The sequence below is a fragment of the Musca domestica genome, unplaced genomic scaffold (assembly GCF_030504385.1).
Source record: "Musca domestica strain aabys unplaced genomic scaffold, Musca_domestica.polishedcontigs.V.1.1 13, whole genome shotgun sequence".
NCBI classification, from domain to species: domain Eukaryota; kingdom Metazoa; phylum Arthropoda; class Insecta; order Diptera; family Muscidae; genus Musca; species Musca domestica.
In genome coordinates this window covers 17,744,816-17,762,075 of record NW_026712172.1, presented here as the reverse complement: position 1 = coordinate 17,762,075, position 17,260 = coordinate 17,744,816, and the positions used below count along the sequence as shown (strand labels likewise).

The 17,260-nt window shown below is 31.3% G+C and overlaps 1 protein-coding gene across 1 annotated transcript in view; it reads left to right on the top strand.

Moving 5' to 3' along the window:
- The window catches only part of LOC101892094 (PDF receptor), a 154,410-nt gene that overhangs the window by 874 nt on the left and 136,276 nt on the right, over positions 1 to 17,260 (top strand). The gene's annotated exons all lie outside the window — the stretch shown is intronic.

The following is a 17,260-nucleotide window of genomic DNA, read 5'->3' as shown; positions in this document are numbered from 1 at the left end:
AGTAAAATGTAGTATAAAACATTTTTCTCAGTGACAAAATACTCTAAAATAAAAATTTGTTGGAGAATGAATGTAAATATTTTGGAAATATTAAAAAAAAATTAATAATACATTTTCTGGTATATTTTCAAATTTAGACTGGTATTTCTTGGATATATATTATAATTAGCGGTTTCCTGTCGTTGGGAACTTATAATTAAATTTGATGCTGAATATTTCCTTCATTGACAAAAACTCAATAAAATAAATATTTAAGGGAGAAAATACCTAAGATTTGAAATGCAAAATTGTACTTAAAAACTTATAATTTTGGGTAAGGATTTGTAAGGAAAATTTAAGGGATATATATTATAGCTAGAGATAACTTTTGTTCGGCGACTTATAGTAAAATTTGATGCTTAACATTTTTCTCATTGACAAAAATACTCTAAAATAAAGATTTGGGGGAGAAAGAATGCAAATATATTGGAAATATTAAAAAAAATTATAATATATTTTTTTGCTATATTTTTAAATGCAGACTAGTATTTCTTGGATACATATTATAATTATCGGTTTGCTGTCGTTAGGAACTCATAATGAAATTTGATGCTGAAGATTTCTTTCATTGCCTAAAACTCAGTAAAACTAATATTTTGAGGAGAAAATGGTATGAAGTTAAAATACAAAAAAGCATGGTAATAAACTGCCAATTTTGGGTAAAATTTCGGACGGACATTTCAGGTATATATATTATAGCTAGAGGTAACTTTTATTCAGCGACTTATAGTAAAATTTGATGCTTAACATTTTTCTCATTGACAAAAATACTCTAAAATAAAGATTTGGGGTACTAAAAACTCAAAGACATAGAAAATATTAATAAAAAATGAATAAATTTTTTTGGGTAAATTTTCAAATTTAGACTGGTATTTCTTGGATATATATTATAACAAGCGATATCTTCTTGTCAGGGACTCACAATGAAATTTGATGCTGAATATTTCCTTCATTGACAAAAACTCCTTAAAATAAATATTTGAAGGAGAAAATGCCAAGGAATTGAAATACTAAAAACATAGTTAAAAACTAATGATTTTGGGTAAAATTTCGGACGGACATTTAAGGGATATATATTATAGCTATAGATAACTTTTGTTCCGCGACTTATAGTAAAATTTGATGCTTAACATTTTTCTCATTGACAAAAATACTCTAAAATAAAGATTTGGGAGAGACAGAATGCAAATATATTGGAAATATTAAAAAAATTAATAATACATTTTTTGCCATATTTTCAAATTTAGACTAGAATTTCTTGGATATGTATTATAACTAGCGGTTTCTTGTGTTTGGGAACTGCAAATGAAATTGGATGCTGAAGATTTTTTTCATTGGTAAGAATCCAGTAAAATAAATATTTTAGAGAGAAAATGGCATAGAGTTAAAATACAAAAAAACATGGTTAAGAACTGGCAATTTTGGGTAAAATTTCTGACGGATATTTCTGGGATATATACTATAGCTAGAGATAACTTTTGTTCGGCGACTTAAAGTAAAATTTGATGCTTAACATTTTTCTCATTGACAAAGATACTCAAAAATAAAAATTAGGGGGAGAAGGAAAGCTAAAATATAGGAAATATTAAAAAATGAATAATAATTTTTTTGGTATTTTGTGCACCTTCGGTTGACCACCAAAAATCAAGCGCCGACCATGATGGCCGCCGTAACAGACGATGGTCGCTCTCCGATCGTACTAATCGACCGTGGCATCAGAATAAATGCCGAATATTATCGCGAAAATATTCTGGAAGGTGTATTAAAGCCTTGGGCCCACAACCATTTTGGCCGCAGACCTTGGAAATTCCAACAGGACCCAGAACCATCGTAGCACTCAGCAGGCGCCACCCAAGAATGCTTACAAAATGAGGTTTCTCGCTTCATTTCCAGCGTACAAGACCACCAAAATTTCCGGATACCAATCCCTTTGGACTATTGTGTCTGGAGTATTTTGGAAAGCAAGGTTGGCACTAAAAAATACCAAAGTGTCGATCACCTCTAGCAAACGCTTCGCCGGGAATGGACCAAAATACCGCAGAGCAACATTCGGGCAGAGTGTGACGGCGGTTTCATTGGCCGTTTGAAGGCCATAATTCGTGCCAAAGGTGACCAATTCGAACGAATCTAAACTTATTCTAAAATTCGTTGCTATTTCCGACATTTTTTGCTTTCAATCGAAAAAAATTTAAAAAAAATGTAAAAATTATGGCGTTTGACTTTGTTGCAAGTTTTTATATCACCCTGCATATATCATCGGATTATTTGTCCACCAAACGGCCAATATCAGTCCAAATTACCTGAATTTTGGTATATCCGACCGAATTCAGTCTAGAAGGAAGTACATTAAATTTGGTGAAAATTTTTTAATATTTCTGATTTTTCTAAAAATATTTATTCAATATTCCTGGATTTTTTTAAAAAAAATTTTTTTTCAAAATAAGTGAAAATAATTTTTGAAAAAAAATTTATTTTTTTTAAAGGCCACATTTATTTTTGAATTAATTACATTTTTATTTGATGTGCCAATAAGTATCCGCCACACATAAATTTTGTGTTAGAAAAATGTATACGTCTTGCATTCCATTTGGAATTCTCCTGAAATTACATCACTTTTTTACAATTTCATTTTCAATTCAATATCTATTTATTTCAATTTTTAATTTTAATATTTCAATATTTGCTGCTTCCCTCCTGTCAACCTGTCATTACACTCAAACTAATCCCGACACATGTACACACACACACACACACACGAACATCACTTCAACGAACAAAAATTATCAGCCTCATTGACAGCGGCATTATTGTCAGCTGGCATAGTCGGGAGAGAGAGAGAGAGGTTTGATGTTTGCTTCTTCTTCTTCTTTCCCCATGGCAAATCAGACATCAAAGCTGTAAAATAATTACACAAAAATAGTTTTATAAACAATTTTATAATTACCATTCAGTTTATCCAGCCAGAGCTTATGTGCAATAATGGCGGGACGATAAAAAATTTTAAATTAAACAAATTTGAAGAGAACGAGAGGAGATAGACAATAGCAAAATAAAACAATTACAACAAAAAAATTGCCAGCCAATTGAAACTATGTTTACAACAGCAACAACAACAACAGCAATTAAAAATTAATACAAAATCAAAATAAATAATAACAACATTACAGATTTGTTTACAAACTGTGGCAAAACAAAAGATGAGGCAGAAGCGCAAAAAACGGAATTGAAATGTTTTTGCAAAAAAAAAAAAAAAAAAAAGCGAGCGAAATTGTTCATGCATACAACTATCTGATATTTCGCTGGTCGCTGGTATGTAAATAAATTTTGTAGTAGGTATTTTTTTTTTCTCCAGAGCTGTTATAAGATTTCCACTTGCCGGCAGTTATGAATGGAGGATCTGTTCACAGTTACACTGAAACTGAAATATGTGGAGAAAAAAATTGTTTAAAAAAAAAAAAAAAATCAAACAAATATTGAAAATTAAAAAAATGTTGAAAAATCAAAGAATACTGAAAAACGTTTTTCAAAAAAAAAAAAAAATTAAAGAAACTTGAAAAAACTTTTATTATACTTTCAGACACATCGCTAAAGAGGCAGATAAAACTAGTAGAGAATGGACTAAAAATGCCGAAGAATATTTATTTTTTTAAATTCGGACTTGTATTGCCCATTTAAAATCAGATAAAGATATATATGGGAGCTATATCCATATCTGAACCGATTTCGATAAAATTTGGCAAAAATATTTCTGAGCTGTATTTGAGATATTTCCCTGAATATCGTTGTTACGAAGTGCATATTACGGCTGTGGTTAACAAATATAACAAATCGGAAGAACAGTATATATGGGAGCTATAGCTATATCTGAACCGATCTTCACCAAATTTGGCATACTAGCTTCTAGGCTCAATTAGGTCGCATGTGCCGAATTCCATCCCATTTGAGCATATATTAGTCGTTTGGTGTACAATAAAAGGTAAATCGGACGAAGTTATACATGGGAGCTATATGCAAATCTGAACCGATCTTGACAAAATTTGGCAAAGATATTTCTGAGCTGTATTTGATATATTTCCCTGAATATCGTTGTTACGGAGTGCATACTACGGCTGTGGGTAACAAATATAACAAATCGGATAAACAATATATATGGGAGCTATAGCTATATCTAAACCGATCTTCACCAAATTTGGCATACTAGCTTCAAGACTAAATTCGGTCATAATTGCCAAATTCCATCCCGTTTGGACAAATATTAGATGTTTGGTGGCCAATAAAAGATAAATCGGACGAAGTTATATATGGGAGCTACATGGAAATCTGAACCGATCTCGATAAAATTTAGCAAAGGTATTTCTGAGCTGTTTTTGATATATTTCCCCAAATATTGTTGTTACAGAGTGCATATTACGGCTGTGGAGGACTAAAATAACAAATCGGATGAACAATATATACATGGGAGCTATAGCTATATCTGAACCGATCTTCACCAAAATTCACATACTAGCTTCTAGACTAAATTCGGTCATAAATGCCAAATTTCATAACATTTGGACAAATATTAGACGTTTGGTGCACAATAAAAGGTAAATCGGACGAAGTTATATATGGAAGCTATATCCAAATCTGAACCGATCTCGATAAAATTTGGCAAAGATATTTCTGAGCTGTATTTGATATATTTTCCCAAATATTGTTGTTACAGAGTGCATATTACGGCTGCGGAGGACTAAAATAACAAATCCGATGAACAGTATATATATGGGAGCTGTAGCTATATCTGAACCGATCTTCACCAAATTTGGCATACTAGCTTCTAGGCTCAATTAGGTCGCATGTGCCGAATTTCATCGCATTTGGACAAATATTAAACGTTTGGTGCACAATAAAACGTAAATCGGACGAAGTTATATATGGGAGCTATTTCCCAAATCCGAACCGATCCCGATAAAATTTATCAAAGGTATTTCTGAGCTGTATTTGCTATATTTCCCCAAATATTGTTGTTACAGAGTGCATATTACGGCTGCGGAGGACAAACATAACAAATCGGATAAACAATATATATGGGAGGTATAGCTATATCTGAACCGATTGCGATCAAATTTGGCATACTTATTTTTAGGCCTAATTTGGTTGTATGTGCAAAATTCCATACTATTCGGGCTGATATTACACGTTTGGTGCCCAGTAAAAGCAAATTGGACGAAGATATATATATGGGAGCTATATCTCCCATCTCAATCGGATAATAAATGCGAACTGTACTTTGTTTACAAAAATACATGGACAGACGGAGGGACGGACGGACATGCAAAAATCGGCTCAGAATGTGATTTTGTGCAGATCATCAAAAGGAACTATGGGTCTATCTCGTTTCCTTTTGCCTGTTACAAACAAATGCACAAAGACATAATACCCTGACCTCCTTGTGGTGTAGGGTATAAAAAAAACAACAAAGAATCATCAAATATTGAAAATTAAATAGAATTTTCAAAAATCAAAAAAATATTGAAAAAAGGTGATTCAAAAAATGGAGGAATCCTAAAAAAATTTCTTTATACCCCCAACCATATGAGTAGAGGGGATATACATCATTTGATGCGGCCAAAACGTGCCTCATAGAAATAAAGTTTTTAGAGCCTATGTCTCTTTGGAACAAATCAATTTCAGGACATTTGTAGTCGATCCAGCTATGTTCGTCCGCCCTTCCGCATATCTCTCTGGCTGGTGCGCACGTTAACTCTCGAAGGCAGTATCCAATTTGGTCCAAACTTGGTACATCGTAATAATATTATCAAACTTAGATTGACCTCGGAGATGGGCAATATCGGTTCACTCCGTCTGGTACCTCCCCCACAAAAGGTCGAAATTTTCAAAAAAAAAAAAAAAAAAATAATTTCTGCACAGAAAGAGAAAAGAATAATCCAATTTGACTCCATTTTTGCAAATCCTTATATTTGCATCAGTGCTAGGTCAGGTGAGAAAATGGACCATATCAGTTCACTCCATTAGGTACCTGCCCCACAAACGGTCAAAATTCGGAATAATTATAACTTTTATAGAATGTGATGTAAGAGTCCGATTGTCTTCAAATTCCACACATCACAAAATTTTTATTAACCCAGAGTCTGGTGTGAAGATGGAATATATCGGTCCAATCCTTCTGGTACCTCCCCCACAAAGGGTCAGAATTTGGAATATCCAAAACGATCATAAAACTCGAAATTAATATCCGATTTCATTCAGACTTGGCAAATCTCAATATCTCCATCCACACAAGATCTTTCATAAAGATGGTAGAGGTCAGATCATTCCTTGTGGTACCTCCCCCACAGAGGGTCAAAGTTATGAATAACAAAAACAGTCATAAAATCCGAAATAAGCTTCCGGTCCTCTTCAAATTTCACACAGCCCATTATTTATACATACACAAGACCTGCTGTGAAGATGGGATAAATTTGACCACACCTTCTTGTACCTCCCCTACAAAGGGTCAGAATTTTGAATATCCGAGAAGCTCACAGAACGCGAAATTAACATCCGATTCCATTCAAACTTGGCACATCTCAATATTTTCATCAACACTACATCTGTTGTAAAGATGGTAGAGGTCGGACCATTTCTTCTGGTACCTCCCCCACAAAGGGTCAAAATTTTGAATAACCAAAACGATTATAAAGTCCGAAAAAAGCATCCGGTTCCCTTAATATTTCACACATCCCATTATTTCTACTAACACAAAGTCTGCTGTGAAGATGGGATACATCGGTCGACACCTTCTGGTACCTCCCACACAAAGGGTCAAAATTTTGAACAATTATAACTCTTATAAAATGTGATGTACGGGTCCGATTGTCTCCAAATTACTCACATCACAATATTTTTGTTAACTTAAGGTCGGGTGTGACGATGAAGTATGTGGGTCCACTTCTTCTGGTACCTCCCCACAAAGGGTCAAAATTTTTTGAATATCCCTGAAGCTCATAAAATGCGAAATTAGCATCCGATTGCACTCAGACTTGGCACATCTCAATATTTCTATCAACACAAGATATGTTCTAAAGATGGTAGAGATCGGACCATTTCTTCTGGTGCCTTCCCCAACATAAGGTTTATGATTTTGAAAAATAAAACGCTTAAAGAAAGCGGAATAAGCATCCGGCTCTCTTCAAACTTCACACATGCAAACATTTTTGTTAACACAGGATCTGTTGTGAAGGTGTTTATATATCTGTTAACCCCTTCTGGTACCTCACCCATAAAGGGTCACATTTTTCAATAGTTTTATCTGCCATAACTTGCGAAACAAATCAGCGAATCTTTACAATTTGCTATATCTAAATATTACTGTCAACCAGAAACCTGAGATGAAGATGGAATTTATCGGAATTTATGATTTCGCAAAAAATTGGATAAAAATGTTCGATTTTCTTGTAATTTCGCCCATACCAATATTTTTAGCTGTATTAAATGGGGTATGAAAATGGAATACTTCGTTCGACTATCTCTGGTACCTCATGCACATATCAACATTTTCAAAAAATTATCACATATCTCATATAAAGTGTAGAAAGTAGTCGATATGGTCCAAACCTAGCACGTCGTAATATTTATATCATATTTATTTAGGTCTGATACGAAATGGATAATATTGGCCCATTAATTCGGGACCTACTCCATAGAGGATCAAGAGTTTGAATAATCATAACAGAATTCAAGAAATATTCAAATAATCGAACATTTGGCGAGGGTATACATCAGTCGGCAAAACAGACTGATACTGTTTAGCTGGTTTTATTTTATTTTATTATTTATTTATTTTTATTTAATTTATTTATTTATTTTATTATTATTTTTTATGTTTATTTTGTTATTTTTATTTATTTTATTTATTTATTTATTTATTTATTTATTTTTTTTTTTTTTTTTTGATATAGAAAAAAATCAAAAATCCACGAATGTTCAAAACAAAAAACCAAAAAAATAATAATTATTTAAAATGCTGAAAAAAATTAAATGCCTATTTTTGTCTCCCACAGTAATTCCCATTCAAAAGGCATTTATTCCCTTTATTTTGTTGTCATCAAGCATCGATTCACATGTGAGTACACAGGCATATGTGAGTGTGTGCTAGTGTGTGAGTTTGATATGCCATGAATGGGGATATACATTTGTATAATGAGTTCAGAGCTCTGTATGGGAGAACATATGCTCTCTCTCTCCTACACTACCACCACCCCCACCCCAACTCAATTGAGCACAAAAGCCATCGTTCACTCACTGGCCTAGGCAATGGGGTATTAAACGCAAAATAACGATAGACACATTCGGTTATTGTTCGTGACACCCACCAGTCAGGCTATCAGCTGCTACAAAACAATAACAATTGCAATGAAAACAACAATGACAACAACAATAACAGTAGCAATCATATCATGTTGTATTTTGTATTCACAAGAGTAACAATAACTAGGTAATCTATTAAAGGCCCGTAAAAGAAAAAAAAAAAACAATAACAAGAAGAAGGAGAAGAATGAAAATCGAAATAAAATAGCATCCAGTATTCAGCAGAGAGTGCATGCACGAATGAGTGAGTGAGAGTGTTCGGTCTTTTGTTTCCGCACTCATGTTGCAGTGAGCAGATGCACTTGACATATTGACCGGTATTATGAACGTGCCCCATACGGAACATAACAAAAACTACAATAGAGTTAACCAACCATACGAGAACAGAGGAGAGAGAGTGAGCGAGAGAGAGAGAGAGAGAGCTGGGGGAGAGCAGGGCAAATGCAATCACAGACATGTGAAGTAGTTTTTTATTTTGATTTACTCTTGTTTTTTACGTAAAGTAGCTTCATATGAATGGGAAATCTGGATAATAGGAAATAAAAGGGAAATAAATTAAATGTTAAAACAAAAAACGTTAAATGAAAAATAGTAAATAAATAATTAAATAAATAAAAATATTTTTAAATATTTATTAAAGGCAACAAATGAAGCATAGTTTCAGTTAAATTAAACATACATTTATGAGAATTAAAAATGTAATTCTTAAAAATCCGCAAATATTTAAACCAGTTAAAAAGTATTTAAACATTTATTAAAAAAAGGATTATTATTAAAAAATATTAATTAAAACAAAAATTAATTTGCGAGAATTAATAATGTAATTAAAAAAATATATCCTCGAATATTTAAAACAATTTAAAAAGTATTGGGATATTTATTGAAGATAAAAAATTAAGCATAGTTTCAGGCAATTGAAAAATTAATTTACGAGAATTGAAAATGAAAAAAAAAAATATTAATTAAAACAAAAATTAATTTATTAAAAAAATTAATGATTATTAAAAAAATATCAAATTAAACAAAAATTAATTTGCGAGAATTAAAAATATAATTAAAAAAAATATCCTCGAATATTTAAAACGATTTAAAAAGTATTTGGATATTTATTCAAGACAAAAAATGAAGCATATTTTCAGGTAATTGAAAAATTAATTTATGAGAATTAAAACAAAAATTAATTTGCGAGAATTAAAAATATAATCAAAAAATATCCTCGAATATTTAAAACAATTTAAAAAGTATTTACATATTTATTAAAGATAAAAAATGAAGCACAGTTTTAGCCAATTTAAAAAAAAATAAGAAAAATTTAAAACTTAATTTTTAAAAAATCCACGAATATTAAAACAAAAAAAAATATCATTCGAAATAAATTGTTAACTAATTAGGGTTAAACGGCTTCCTCAAAAAAATATCTTACAAAAGAGGGCCTTGTCAAAAAAAAAAAATATTTAAAAAAAATAATTTTATTTCATGAAAAAATATTTTTAAAATACAAGAATATTGAAAAAAAAATTATATAAAAAATATACAATTTTTAAATCCATTTTTTTGGCAAAAAAAAAAAAAAAAAATCAAAATAGTTAAAAAATTAATTTTCAAAAAGGGATATTCAGAAAAATCCCTTAAAGCCTTTTTTTCAATTTAAGACCTTAAGAATATGTTCTCCCAGTATTTCCTCCTTAAAGTTTGGATTTTCGAAATAAATTGTTAACTAATTATCCATTAAACGCCTTCCTCGTTAAAGCCATATAATGCGGCATAAACACCTTGAATTGCCAAGTTAAGTTCATAAAACGTGTAAATATGCGTAACTCCGACAAGGTCAGAAGGCGTCGGAATCGCATGCTAAGATATGTTTAATTTCTAGCAGCCTTTGTTACAGTGGAACCGTCCACAAATCGACAATTTATCAAAATATTTTCCTTCGGAGAAAAAATGGGGAAATCGGGAAAGAGTACAAGCCTGGGTAAATTTTATTACGACATCCCTTCCAAATATCCTAGAATACCACTTGTCCTGCAGGTTGCTACTGTATCCTTCCCTAACCATGAGTTCATCTCTCATCCATAATGCATTTGTATTAGAGGCTTTCTATCACTTGCTTGCTATGTGTTTAATCATTCATACAATTATAATCTGTGTCGAACATATATTTACCGAGATGTCGAAGAGGAATGTGTCAAATGAAATGATGTTTCCTCGTTATTAGGGTGGAACGGAGCCGAATTTAAGGCTTAAATAATTCATAGGTATCACAAAAGTAATAATTATTTTTCAGAAATAAGTATTTAAACGTCTCAATCAGAATCTCAATCTTTTATTCGTTAATCGAAAATAAAACTTCATAGCTTTCTTATATTTTCCATTGTATTTTTCAATTTTCTTCAAAATTTTACAGTGTTTTTTTCTTATTTTTCGTTCCTCACATTTGGCTGAAAGCATTGCCAAGGGGAGGAGGAGGTGTTGATTTATTCATAATTGTGTACATGTAGTTGAACGCATCTACACACACATATGCGGCATACGTCAAGTTCATACTTCCGTAGAACATCAATTCATTTTTGTTATTATCCTGTGCGTGTTTCCATGACAACAACAACAACAATAAATTGAGTGCAAAAAAGAAAATACATCATTGGGGATCACATAATGGCACAGTGTTGCGAAATTACTCTTCTTTTTATTTCGGATAAATGTAAATATTTTTTCCCATTTTTGTAAGAAAGGAATGTCTTCTTCCGCCGAATTTTGTTTGAGTTTAAAATTTTATTTCCACTTCAGATTGATTTTTTTGAAAGCAGATTATCTACCCTTTACAAAAATACAACTTTCTTTAGTATAACTCGAAAAATATTCCAGATATCGCTAAAATACGACATGCCCGGAAATGAGCAAAAATTATGGCAATTTTGAGTAATCAGTTTATTCCGAAGAGAACTTTTGTAGACGTCCGATTTTTCTTTCTTTTTTTCATTTATTTTGAAAGCAGACTACATCTCCTTTACAAATATAACTCGAAAAATATAGAAGATATGGCTAAAATACGACATGCACGGAAATGAGGAAATTTTTAGCAATTTTGAGTAATCAGCTTATACCGAAGATAACTTTTATAGACGTCCGATTTTTTAAAGCAATATTGATTTATTTAAAGAGCAAAAAGTCTCTCCTTTACAAAAATACAATTTATTATTATATATCTCCAAAAATAACCAAGATATGGCCAATGGAAGGCATGCGCAGAAAAAGTAAAAAATCTTGGTTATTATTTTAGGTAACTGACTTCCAGAGGCTATAACTTCTTAGACAATTTAATTATTTTATGCAAGTTGAGTTATTTTAAGAGAAAAAGGTCTCACCTATACAAAAATACAAGTTACGTAAATATAGCTCGAAAAATGTCCAAGATATAGCTAAAATACGACATGCGCTAAAATAAGCAAAAATTATGGCAACTTTGAGTAATCGGCTTATACCGAAGAGAACTTTTATAGACGTCCGATTTTTTGGAGCAGTATTGATTTATTTAAAGAGAAAAAAGTGTCTCCTTTACAAAAATACAATCTATTCTTATATATCTCGAAAAATAGCCAAGATATGGCCAAAGGAAAGCATGCGCGGAAAAAAGTAAAAAATCTTGGTTATTTTAGGTAAGTGACTTCTAAAGGCTATAACTTCTTAGGTAACTTCATTATTTTATGCAAATTTAAGTTGTTTTAAGAGAGAAAGATCTCCCCTTTACAAAAATATAAATTACGTTAATATAGCTCGAAAAATATCCAAGATATGGCTAAAATACGACATGCGCGAAAATGAACAAAAATTATGGCAATTTTGGGTAGTCAGCTTATACCGAATAAAACTCTTTTAGACGCCCGATTTTTAGAGAAATATTGATATATTTAAAGAGCAAAAAGTCTCTCCTTTACAAAGATACAATTTATTGTTATATATCTCCAAAAATAGCCAAGATATGGCCAATGGAAAGTATGTGCGGAAAATTGAAAAATAATCTTTGTTTTTTTAGGTAACTGACTTCTATAGGTTATACTTTCTTAGACAATTTAATTATTTTTATACAAGTTGAGTTATTTTAAGAGAAAAAGGCCTATCCTTTACAAAAATATAAGTAACGTTACTATAGCTCGAAAAATATCCAAGATATAGCTAAAATACGACATGCGCGAAAATGAGCAAAAATTATGGCAATTTTGGGTAGTCAGCTTATATTGAAGAGAACTTTTTTAGACCTCCAATTTTCTAAAGCAATCCAGATTTATTTAAAGAGCACAAAGTCTCTTCCTTACAAAAATACAATTTTTTCTTATATATCTCCAAAAATACACAAGATATGGCCAATGGAAGGCATGCGCAGAAAAAGCAAAAAAATCTTGGTTATTTTAGGTAATTGACTTCTATAGGCTATAACTTCTTAGACAATTTAATTATTTCATGCAAGTTGAGTTATTTTAAGAGAAAAAGGTCTTTTCCTTTACAAAAATATAAGTTACGCTACTATAGCTCGAAAACTATCTAAGATATGGCTAAAATGCGACATGCGCGAAAATGAGCAAAAATTAAGGCAATTTTGAGTAATCAGCTTATACCGAAGATAACTTTTATAGACGTCCGATTTTTTGAAGCAATATTGATTTATTTAAAGAGCAAAGAGCCTCTCCCTTACAAAAATATAATTTATTGTTATATATCTCCAAAAATAGCCAAGATATGGCCAATGGAAAACATGCGTAGAAAAAGTGAAAAATCATGGTTATTTTAGATAACTTACGTCTAAAGGGCATAACTTCTTTGATTATTTAGTTATTTTATGCAAGTTAAGCTATTTTAAGAGGAAAGGGTCTTCCCTTTTGAAAAATATAAGTTAAGTTACTATAGCTCGAAAACTATCCAAGATATGGCTAAAATACGACATGCGCGAAAATGAGCAAAAATTATGGCAATTTTGAGAAATCAGCTTATATCGAAGATAACTTTTATAGACGTCCTATTTCTTTGGAGCAATATTAACTCATTTAAAGAGCACAAAGTCTCTCCTTTACAAAAATACAATTTATTCTTAAATATCTCCAAAAATAGCCAAGATATAGCCAATTGAAGGCATGTGCGGAAAAAGTAAAAAATCTTGGTTATTTTTGGTAACTGGCTTCTAGAGGCTATAACTTATTAGGTAATGTAATTATTTTATGCAATATTAAGTTATTTTAAGAGTAAAAGGTCTCTTCTCTACAAAAATATAAGTTACGTGACTATAGCTCGAAAAATACCCAAGATATGGTTAAAATACGACATGCGTGAAAATGAGCAAAACTTATGGCAATTTTGAGTAATCAGCTTATACCGAGGCGAACTTTTGTAGATTTTTTGAGCAATATTGATTTATTTTAAGAGCAAAGAGACTCCCTTACAAAAATATATTTCATTGTTATATATCTCCAAAAATATCCAAGATATGGCCAAAATGAGGCATGCACGGAAAAAGTAAAAAATGTTGGTTTTTTTAGGTAACTGACTTCTAGAAGCAATAACTCCCTAGGTAACTAAATTCTTTTATACAAAGCTAAGTTATTTCAAGAGGGAAGGGTTTCCCTTTTCGAAAAATATAAGTCAAGTTATTATAGCTCGAAAAATAACCAAGATATGGCTAAAATACAACAAGCGCGAAAATTAGCAAAAAATATGGCAATTTTGGGTAATCAGTTTATTCCGAAGAGAACTTTTTTAAACGTTCGATTTCTTAGAGCAATATTGATTTATTCTATAAGAAAAGAGTCTCTCCCTTACAAAAATACAATTTGTTCTTATATATCTCCAAAAATAGCCAAGATATGGCCAATGGAAAGCATGTGCAGAAAAAGTAATAAATCTTGGTTATTTTACGTAAGTGACTTCTTGAGGCTATAACGTCTGAGGCAATTTAATTATTTTATGCAAAATTAAGTTATTTTAAGAGGAAAGGGTTTCCCCTTTCGAAATATAAGTTAAGTTACTATAGCTCGAAAAATATCCAAGATATGGTTAAAATATTACATGACATGGAAGTAAGGAAAAATTATGGCAATTTTGGGTAATCAGCTTATTCCGATGAGAACTTTTGTAGACGTCCGATTTTTAGAGCAATATTAATTACTTTGCAGAGCAAAATATTTTTTCTTTATAAAAAATAAAATTTATTGTTATATATCTCCAAAAATAGCCAAGATATGGCCAATGGAAGGCATGCACAGAAAAAGTAAAAAATCTTGGTTATTTTAAATAACTGATTTCTAGAGGCTATAACTCCTTAGGTAATTTATTTATTTTATGCAAAATTAAGACGTTTTATGAGAAAAAGATCTCCCCTTTACAAAAATACAACTTTCGTTAATATAGCTCGAAAACTATCCAAGATATGGCTAAAATATGACATGCACGGAAATGAGGAAAAATGATGGTAATTTTGAGTAATCAGCTTATTCCGAAGAGAACTTTTTTAGACGTCCGATTTTTTGAAGCAGTATTGATTTATTAAAAATCAAAAAGTCTCTTCTTTACAAAAATACAATTTATTCTTATATATCTCGAAAAATAGCCAAGATATGGCCAATGGAAAGCATACGCAGAAAAAGTAAAAAATTTGGTTATTTTTTCCTTTTTTTTTTTTCTTCTTTCTTTTTTTATTTCTTTTTTGGTTATATCTCTTTTTTCTTGTAATCAGAATAAATAAGTCTTTGTAAGGAAGACTTGTTTATTTTTTATTATATATTTTAAATGCCTGTTTTTATAAGTTTTTTCCATATATTTTCAGAATTCCCTTTGTCATATAGGTAAAAAAAATACTTTTTCGCATTTTATTTGAAATTCCCCATGTGAGGAAATATTTGCCTCTCTGATTCATTTAAATATAATTTTTATATATATTTTTTTATTTTATTTATTTTTTAATATATATGTTCAACAATCTCTTAAAACCCTGAGCACATCATCAAAAGTGCTTTGTTTTAAAATTTATTTATATATTTTATTTTTTATTTATTTTTATTTGTTATTATTTTTTGTTTATTCGTAAAGTGTAGCAAATCAACGGATCTTCTGGCCGTTAACATAGGGTAAAGAGCCCATTATCTTATTGTTATGTTACCTAATAAATTAAATACTCAAAAAGAAAAACAAAAAATAAAACAAAATAACTTCCAAAACTTATTGTGTTGGCTTCAGATCTTCGTTAGCACATGACGCTGGCTGGTTAATAATTTCAGTCACGTTGAGCGGAGACTTAAAAGTTTATAATTTTTTTTAATTGTAGCGAGAGTGAAGAAGGCGGCGATGGAAGTTGGTAACAGTATTTGTTGTTACTTTTAAGAAATTAATTTATTTTATTAAAAAAATACTCCGATAAAAATTATTATTATTTTTTTTTATTTTTTGGAAAGGAAGTACTTAGTTGTCCAAAGTAATTTTAAAATATATTTCAGGACTTGTTCAGAATTTGCAACAAAGTCAAACGCGGATGGTCGTTTGAAAAATTCTTTAAAAATCCACGCCTCTGTAGCTGAGGATGGTCGTTTGAAAAATTCTTTTAAAATCCACGCCTCTGTAGCTGAGGATGGTCGTTTGAAAAATTCTTTAAAAATCCACGCCTCTGTAGCTGAGGATGGTCGTTTGAAAAATTCTTTAAAAATCCACGCCTCTGTAGCTGAGGATGGTCGTTTGAAAAATTCTTTAAAAATCCACGCCTCTGTAGCTGAGGATGGTCGTTTGAAAAATTCTTTAAAAATCCACGCCTCCACGTAGCTGAGAATGGTCGTTTGAAAAATTCTTTAAAAATCCACGCCTCCACGTAGCTGAGGATGGTCGTTTGAAAAATTCTTTAAAAATCCAGGCCTCTGTAGCTGAGGATGGTCGTTTGAAAAATTCTTTAAAAATCCACGCCTCTGTAGCTGAGGATGGTCGTTTGAAAAATTCTTTAAAAATCCACGCCTCTGTAGCTGAGGATGGTCGTTTGAAAAATTCTTTAAAAATCCACGCCTCTGTAGCTGAGGATGGTCGTTTGAAAAATTCTTTAACAGTCCACGCCTCTGTAGCTGAGGATGGTCGTTTGAAAAATTCTTTAACAGTCCACGCCTCTGTAGCTGAGGATGGTCGTTTGAAAAATTCTTTAACAGTCCACGCCTCTGTAGCTGAGGATGGTCGTTTGAAAAATTCTTTAAAAATCCACGCCTCTGTAGCTGAGGATGGTCGTTTGAAAAATTCTTTAAAAATCCACGCCTCTGTAGCTGAGGATGGTCATTTCAAAAATTCTTTAAAAATCCACGCCATTGTAGCTGAGGATGGTCGTTTGAAAAATTCAAGTGCAAGTATTTTTTTTTTTAAATAATTTCAAAATTTAATCCCATTTTTATATTCAAAATTTATTAAATTTTTTTCTTAAAAATCCACATTTTTTCCAACATCTCCCCACACTGTGCCACTTTTACCCAAAAAAAAAAAACCTACAGCAAAATCAAAGACGAAAGAAGAAGCCCAACAAAAAAAAAATAGAAATATTCACCCAAAAAACCGACAGACAAAGTCACGTGGCCCAAAATACAACAACAACAACAAAGACAACCATAACAAAAATTCTGCTGATGCTGAGGGTGGTGGCACCGTTGCAGTTGTTTTCTACTCTCTGTTTGTTTTTGTTTGAATTTTCTTTTGAACAATTTTCCACGTCATTATCATCAACAAAATATGTTCATTATTATGTTCATCAGAACGTCATTATGAAGTCAATCGAAAAATCGATGCGCGCGCATTCATGCAATTTTTGTCGGTTCAAAACCGAAGTTGTTGGTGTAACTATTTTTCATGTCCTGATTCTCCACGC